The sequence below is a fragment of the Nerophis lumbriciformis genome, linkage group LG15 (assembly GCF_033978685.3).
Source record: "Nerophis lumbriciformis linkage group LG15, RoL_Nlum_v2.1, whole genome shotgun sequence".
NCBI lineage: Eukaryota > Metazoa > Chordata > Actinopteri > Syngnathiformes > Syngnathidae > Nerophis > Nerophis lumbriciformis.
The window spans coordinates 17200001-17207500 of NC_084562.2; positions in this window are offsets into that span (position 1 = coordinate 17200001).

Consider the following 7500-nt stretch of genomic DNA (forward strand, 5'->3'; position numbering starts at 1 on the left):
TGTCAAAAAAAAAATTCTCATTGTGTTTCTTGCTGTTTTCCCAATGTATGCGTTCATATTTCGCTGTGTTCGTTGCATTTTTGTTGCGTTTCGCCTGATTGTAAAATATGCGGATCATAGTTCATATGTTGTCAATATTCAGTGTTTTATCGTTCATAGCTAACATTGTAAATCACACATTCTTTATTTTCATGTACATTCTGGGTGTCTCATTCAGTAAAAAAAATAAAAAATTCCATTCCGTTTTTCAAGGCGGTCTGTCATAACGTTTTTAGCGTTCAATCAGACATTATTGTGTTACTAAAAATCAGATATACCGTCCCCCAGACACATTTTTTTTATATATAATATATAATTTCCCAGGCCTGTGCTACAGTATCCAAAACTGAGGACAAGAATCTCCTTTTACGTATGTCTTGAGTACTGTAGATACACATCTTCGCCATCTACTCGTTTGATCTGGTGGGCTTTCATCAGCCAAGACAGCGAGGAGGAGTTAGTGGGGCGGGGTCCTTTCAACAGGGAGATGAATGTTAAAATGCTTGAAGATGATTTATGGTCTCCGGAACAAAGGCGTCCAAAACGAGAGCCCCCGACAGAAATGGTCCCGTCTCTCAAACGCGTCTTCCTGGGATTAGATCATCATTAAAGCTGCTGCTATGTGTCAAACAGAACCATCTGCCCGGACTAACGCGATGGCAAACAGTCTGCTTCGCTCATGTGATGTTTATCGAGTGCGAGCATGTGCGTTACGGTCTGAACTGTGCCACAGTGCCATGTTTTGGTGCCGTTGTGGCGTGGAGGTGATTATATGCTTAGCTTGTTTATTGCTAATGACATTACGTGCATTGTGCCAATAATATAAATGATCAGAGCCTTTATAAGAACTTAAAAGGGTTACACGGAAAAAAAACTGACAAATAAAGTTCCTATAAGGGGGTCAGCAAACCTCGGCTCTTTAGCGCCGCCCTAGTGGCTCCCTGGACCTCTTTCATAGATGTGTGAAAATGGAAAAAAAAAGTTTTTTATTTTAATATATTTTTTGTAGGAGAACAAACATGACTTAAACCTTACTAATTGTTAGAAATCCCACTGTTTATATTAACAATGCTTCACTGACGAGAGTATTTGGCAAGCGCTACTAATTTTGGCGATCCTTGAACTCATCGTAGTTTGTTCACATGTACAACTTTCTCCGACGCTGCCACGGAAAGACGCGTTTCATGCCACTCCCTTCTTTGTCTCGTTTTGTCCACCAAACGTTTTATGCTGTGCGCGAATGCACAATGGTGAGCTTTGTTGATGTTATTGATTTGCTGGAGTGCTTATCAGGCGTATAGCTCGGTTGGTAGAGCGGCCGTGCCAGCAACTTGAGGGTTGCAGGTTCGATCCCCGCTTCCGCCATCCTAGTCACTGCCGTTGTGTCCTTGGGCAAGACACTTTACCCACCTGCTCCCAGTGCCACCCACACTGGCTTAAATGTAACTTAGATATTGTGTTTTTCACAATGTAAAGCACTTTGATTCACTTGAGAAAAAGTGCTATGTAAATGTAATTCACTTCACTTATTTGGTCAATCCATGACTGCAAGCTAATCAATGCTAACATGCTATTTAGGCCAAAGACATGCACCTGGGGACAGGTTGATTGGCAACACAAAATTGGCCCTAGTGTGGGAATGTTGTCTGTCTATCTGTGTTGGCCCTGGAATGAGGTGGTGACTTGTCCAGGGTGTACCCCGCCTTCCGCCCGAATCAGCTGAGATAGGCTCCAGCACCCCCCGCGACCCAGAACGGGACAAGCGGTAGAAAATGGATGGATGGCATATAAAATGTTGGTGTTGTTAACTTGAGTCATATGGCAGTCTACTACCCGCATCTCTTGTGTGTGACGGCCATCATATTGCAGTCTACACGTATCTCTTATGTTTGACTGCCATCTACTGTTCACACTTATCATTTCACCATGTACCAAATAAAATAATTTTGAGGTCGGTAAGCAAAACCAGAATAATTCCGTACATCAGGCGCACTGTCGAGTTTTGAGAATAAAAAAGGCTTTTAAGTGTGCCTTAAAGGACTACTGAAATGCGATTTTATTATTTAAACGGGGATAGCAGGTGCATTCTATGTGTCATACTTGATCATTTCGCGATATTGCCATATTTTTGCTGAAAGGATTTAAAAGAGAACATCGACGATAAAGTTCGCAACTTTTGGTCGCTGATAAAAAAGCCTTGCCTGTACCGGAAGTAGCGTGATGTCACAGGTTGTGGAGCTCCTCACACCTGCACATTGTTTACAATCATGGCCACCAGTAGCGAGAGCGATTCGGACCGAGAAAGCGACGATTTCCCCATTAATTTGAGCGAGGATGAAAGATTCGTGGATGAGGAAAGTGAGAGTGAAGGACTAGAGGGCAGTGGGAGCGATTCAGATAGGGAAGATGCTGTGAGAGGCGGGTGGGACCTGATATTCAGCTGGGAATGACTAAAACAGTAAATAAACACAAGACATATATATACTCTATTAGCCACAACACAACCAGGCTTATATTTAATATGCCACAAATTAATCCCGCATAACAAACACCTCCCCCTTCCCGTCCATATAACCCGCCAAAACAACTCAAACACCTGCACAACACACTCAATCCCACAGCCCAAAGTACCGTTCCCAAAAGTTCATACAGCACATATATTTCCCCAAAGTCCCCAAAGTTACGTACGTGACATGCACATAGCGGCACGCACGTACGGGCAAGCGATCAAATGTTTGGAAGCCGCAGCTGCATGCGTACTCACTGTACCGCGTCTGCGCATCCAACTCAAAGTCCTCCTGGTAAGAGTCTCTGTTGTCCCAGTTTTCCACAGGCCAATGGTAAAGCTTGACTGTCATCTTCCGGGAATGTAAACAATGAAACACCGGCTGTGTTATCCGGCACAACAGTCAAGGGGTGCATTCTACGGCGGGGGTGCGTTATCCGGCACAACACCTGCCGCAATACACCGCTTCCAACTTACAGCTTTCTTCTTTGCTGTCTCCATTGTTCATTGAACAAATTGCAAAAGATTCACCAGCACAGATGTCCAGAATACTGTGGAATTTTGCGATGAAAACAGACGACTTAATAGCTGGCCACCATGCTGTCCCAAAATGTCCTAACCCGGCCGTATTGGCATGTGTTGCAATGTTAAGATTTCATCATTGATATAGAAACTATCAGACTGCGTGGTCGGTAGTAGTGTATTTCAGTAGGCCTTTAAAGTCCGGAAAATACGGTATTCATCTATTTGGTCCTAAATTGTTAAATGAACACACTGGAACTGGTGATTTGCACAATTTTTAGGGCTTTGTGACAGAATGTGTCGGATTAAATTGTGGGCTGTATTGCACAGGCGTCCAGAAGGCCCGAGAAAAAGTGAGGTAGCCCATAATAATATTTGTCCCTGTGATCTTTTGGCATCTGTGTTCGAAAAAAGAAGCAGTGACATCTGCCACTTGCTAAAGTGCCAAAGTCCATTAATGTTCTTTAAAAAAAAACAAAAAAATAAACACACAACTCTTGTCAATCCCAAACGCACACACGGTCCTATACCTTGAGGTGTTTCCTGAGCTGAGTAAATGCGTTCGGAGTGCAGTCGAGCAGAAATCAATTTGGAACCTTCTCCAGACATGCCTCCGCCTTTCCAGACTCGACTTGGCTGCACTCCCCTTATTTACATATCAATTGATTCACTTATCTTTGGCAAAGGTCTTGCAGGCTTCAGTAGTGGACACGTGGAATGTGAAAATCCTCATTAATATTCCGCTTTGCTGGTTTTGTCTGAGCGAGATAAATAAGTGGAACTGCGGGTTTTTAATTGACCGGGGACCCACGGGGGTGACTTTACATAGACGCACATTGTCTTGGGTGACCATCAATGCCAGAGCATATTCATTGGATCAGAAGAAAATCGGCCGCCTGTCCGACGCAAACTAGTCCAAGACACAACTCATTATCCCTGGAAAAAGTTTAGTCAGAGTGGAGAAATGTAACCAAAGGGATTGCATACTTTAAGCCTTTTCTCCCCTTTTAGGGATAATACCGTACCAACTCTTGTTAAAAACTAAAACATTTGAAGTTAAATGGCTTCAAATTGTTTGTGTTTTAACACACTTTTTTAGGTAGGTAGGTTGGTAGGTCTTTATTGTCATTGCACAAGTACAACGAAACTTTGTTTTCAGCACAAACCCGTTCAAGATGAGACAAACAAACAGTGTACAGGGTTACAGAACACGAACACTGATGGGTCGCCACAAAAGATGGGGAAAAAGGTAAACGCTGGGGGAGGATGAGTAAAAAAATACAATCTAGACCAGTGGTTCTTAACCTGGGTTCGATCGAACCCTAGGGGTTCGGTGAGTCGGCCTCAGGGGTTCGGCGGAGCCTCCGCCACGGAGGTAAAGAGACATCCGACTTATCGTGTAAATAAAAACTTCTCCCTATCAGCGTATTATGGACCCAGCAATGTTCCCTCTAATTTTCCATCTGATTTGCAGGTTTTTTGATTGATCGATTGAAACTTTTACTAGTAGATTGCAAAGGAAGAGAATACATTATATGAAACAGTACAGTACATATTGCGTACAATTGACCCCTAAATGGTAACACCCGAATAAGTTTTTCAACTTGTTTAAGTCGGGATCCACGTTAATCAATTCATGGTAATGTGTGTAAGGTGATTTTGGCGGTCCGCTCCCTGTATGATCAGTGTCAGAGCTTGGTCCGCATTGCCGGCAGTAAGTCGGACACGTTTCCAGTGAGGGTTGGACTCCGCCAAGGCTGCCCTTTGTCACCGATTCTGTTCATAACTTTTATGGACAGAATTTCTAGGCGCAGTCAAGGCGTTGAGGGGATCCGGTTTGGTGGCTGCAGGATTAGGTCTCTGCTTTTTGCAGATGATGTGGTCCTGATGGCTTCATCTGGCCAGGATCTTCAGCTCTCGCTGGATTAGGTCCCCAGCCGAGTGTGAAGCGACTGGGATGAGAACCGGCACCTCCAAGTCCGAGTCCATGGTTCTCGCCCGGAAAAGGGTGGAATGCCATCTTCGGGTTGGGGAGGAGACCCTGCCCCAAGTGGAGGAGTTCAAGTACCTCGGAGTCTTGTTCACGAGTGAGGGAAGAGTGGATCGTGAGATCGACAGGCGGATCGGTGCGGCATCTTCAGTAATGCGGACGCTGTATCGATCCGTTGTGGTGAAGAAGGAGCTGAGCCGGAAGGCAAAGCTCTCAATTTACCGGTCGATCTACGTTCCCATCCTCACCTATGGTCATGAGCTTTGGGTTATGACCGAAAGGACAAGATCACGGGTACAAGCGGCCGAAATGAGTTTCCTCCGCCGGGTGGCGGGGCTCTCCCTTAGAGATAGGGTGAGAAGCTCTGTCATCCGGGGCGAGCTCAAAGTAAAGCCGTTGCTCCTCCACATGGAGAGGAGCCAGATGAGGTGGTTCGGGCATCTGGTCAGGATGCCACCCGATCGCCTCCCTCGGGAGGTGTTTAGGGCACGTCCGACCGGTAGGAGGCCACGGGGAAGACCCAGGACACGTTGGGAAGACTATGTCTCCCGGCTGGCCTGGGAACGCCTCGGGATACCCCGGGAGGAGCTGGACGAAGTGGCTGGGGAGAGGGAAGCCTGGGCTTCCCTGCTTAGGCTGCTGCCCCCGCGACCCGACCTCGGATAAGCGGAAGAAGATGGATGGATGGATGGATGGATGGTGTGTAAGGTGTGTGATTTGTTGTGAGTTCATGCACTGTGTTGGTTTTGTTCTTTGAACAAGGTGATATTCATGCACAGTTAATTTTGTGCACCAGTAAAAAAACATGTAACTTTTTCTTGAACTGAAAAAACATTTTATTTTTCACTAAAGAAGGGTTCGGTGAATGCACATATGAAACTGGTGGGGTTCGTTACCTCCAACAAGGTTAAGAACCACTGATCTCGACTGAGCTCCTAAGGGGGCTCAGTCTGGAGTGGGAAAAAATACACATATACATGCATCTCGAGATATCTAGCAACAAAGGGGAGGGAGTGGGGGCCACGGTGGCAGGCTGCAGCTCTTCAGGCGCTGCCCAGCCGTCTATCACCCCTAAGGGATTCGCGTCAAGGGCGTTTGATGGGGGGTGCGGTATGTGTGCGTGGCGTATATTTTTTTGTGGATGTATGTGTGTGTGTGTAAGCCTGTTCCGTGGCCTTGGTGTCGTGCAGTCGCTAGTCCAAACAAGTGTGTGTCCATTTGAGACAAGAAGGGAGTTTTTCCTTCGGGAAAGTCTCGAAGCCAGGGAAACAATCCAAGTTAGAATGTTTTGTATGCGAGTGAAAATGTAATTTGCTTTTCACTCTAAATTGTCTATGACTGGTCCTCAAAATTCATCCTGCGGGGCAGACAGTCCGATGTTATCCAAACCGCGAGAGTGTCCACAGTTCTTCCCGCGTCCTCCAATCATTTGTGGCAGCTTCGGGGTACTTTGAAGACTGCCAGCAACTTCCAATTTGTCGACAAACCGAGAGCAATGCTTAGTCCAATCAGCAGATGTCCTGTTGTTATAATTCCGAATAGGTGGATGTCTTCACGTCCTCGACTGGAAGGGTCGCCAGGCACGTGGCACTCCTTCTTCTCCCAAGAGTCCGTCGTGTGTCCAACAACAACCGCTCCGTCAAGACAAGCAGGCATACTTGCCAACCCTCCCGATTTTCCCGGGAGACTCCCGAATTTCAGTGCCCCTCCCGAAAATCTCCCTGGGCAACTATTCTCCCGAATTTCTCCCGATTTCCAGCCGGACAACAATATTGGGGGCGTGCCTTAAAGGCACTGCCTTTAGCGTCCTCTCTCACCTGAAAAGGAGACTATTATATATGTCTCCGTTATCCATAGGTTTATCTATAACCCATTAAAGTAGCCAGGCACGGAGCTATTTCTCAGCGTGTGTTTATTCCAGCCGGCACGTTAACGTCTTTCTCTCTGGCACTCATCGAGGGTGGATGCTCCCCTTTCCTCTCCCTTATCCCTCCTGCTTGCTTCTTTGTCTTGTCTTAACTTTCTTGTTGCCTCTTTTTGCACTGCTCTCCAAATCTAAACATTGGAACTATTTAACTGGCCTCAACGAAATTGACAAGATCTTGGGTTTGGGGCAACCTGCTGTCGTGACGAAGCGGTTGTTGCTGGACACACGACGGACTCTTGGGAGAAGAAGGAGTGCCGCGTGCCTGGCGACCGTTTTCTGTCGAGGACGTGAAGATATCTACCAATTGGGGATTATGACAACAGGACATCTGCTGATTGGAGTAAGCGTTGCTCTGGTTTGTCGACAAATTGGAAGTTGCTGGCAGTCTTCAAAGTACCCCAAAGCTGCCACGAATGATTGGAGGATGCGGGAAGAACTGTGGACACTCTTGTGATTTTGGATCACATCGGACTGTCTGCCCCGCAGTTTTGAGGACCAGTCATAGACAATTTAGAG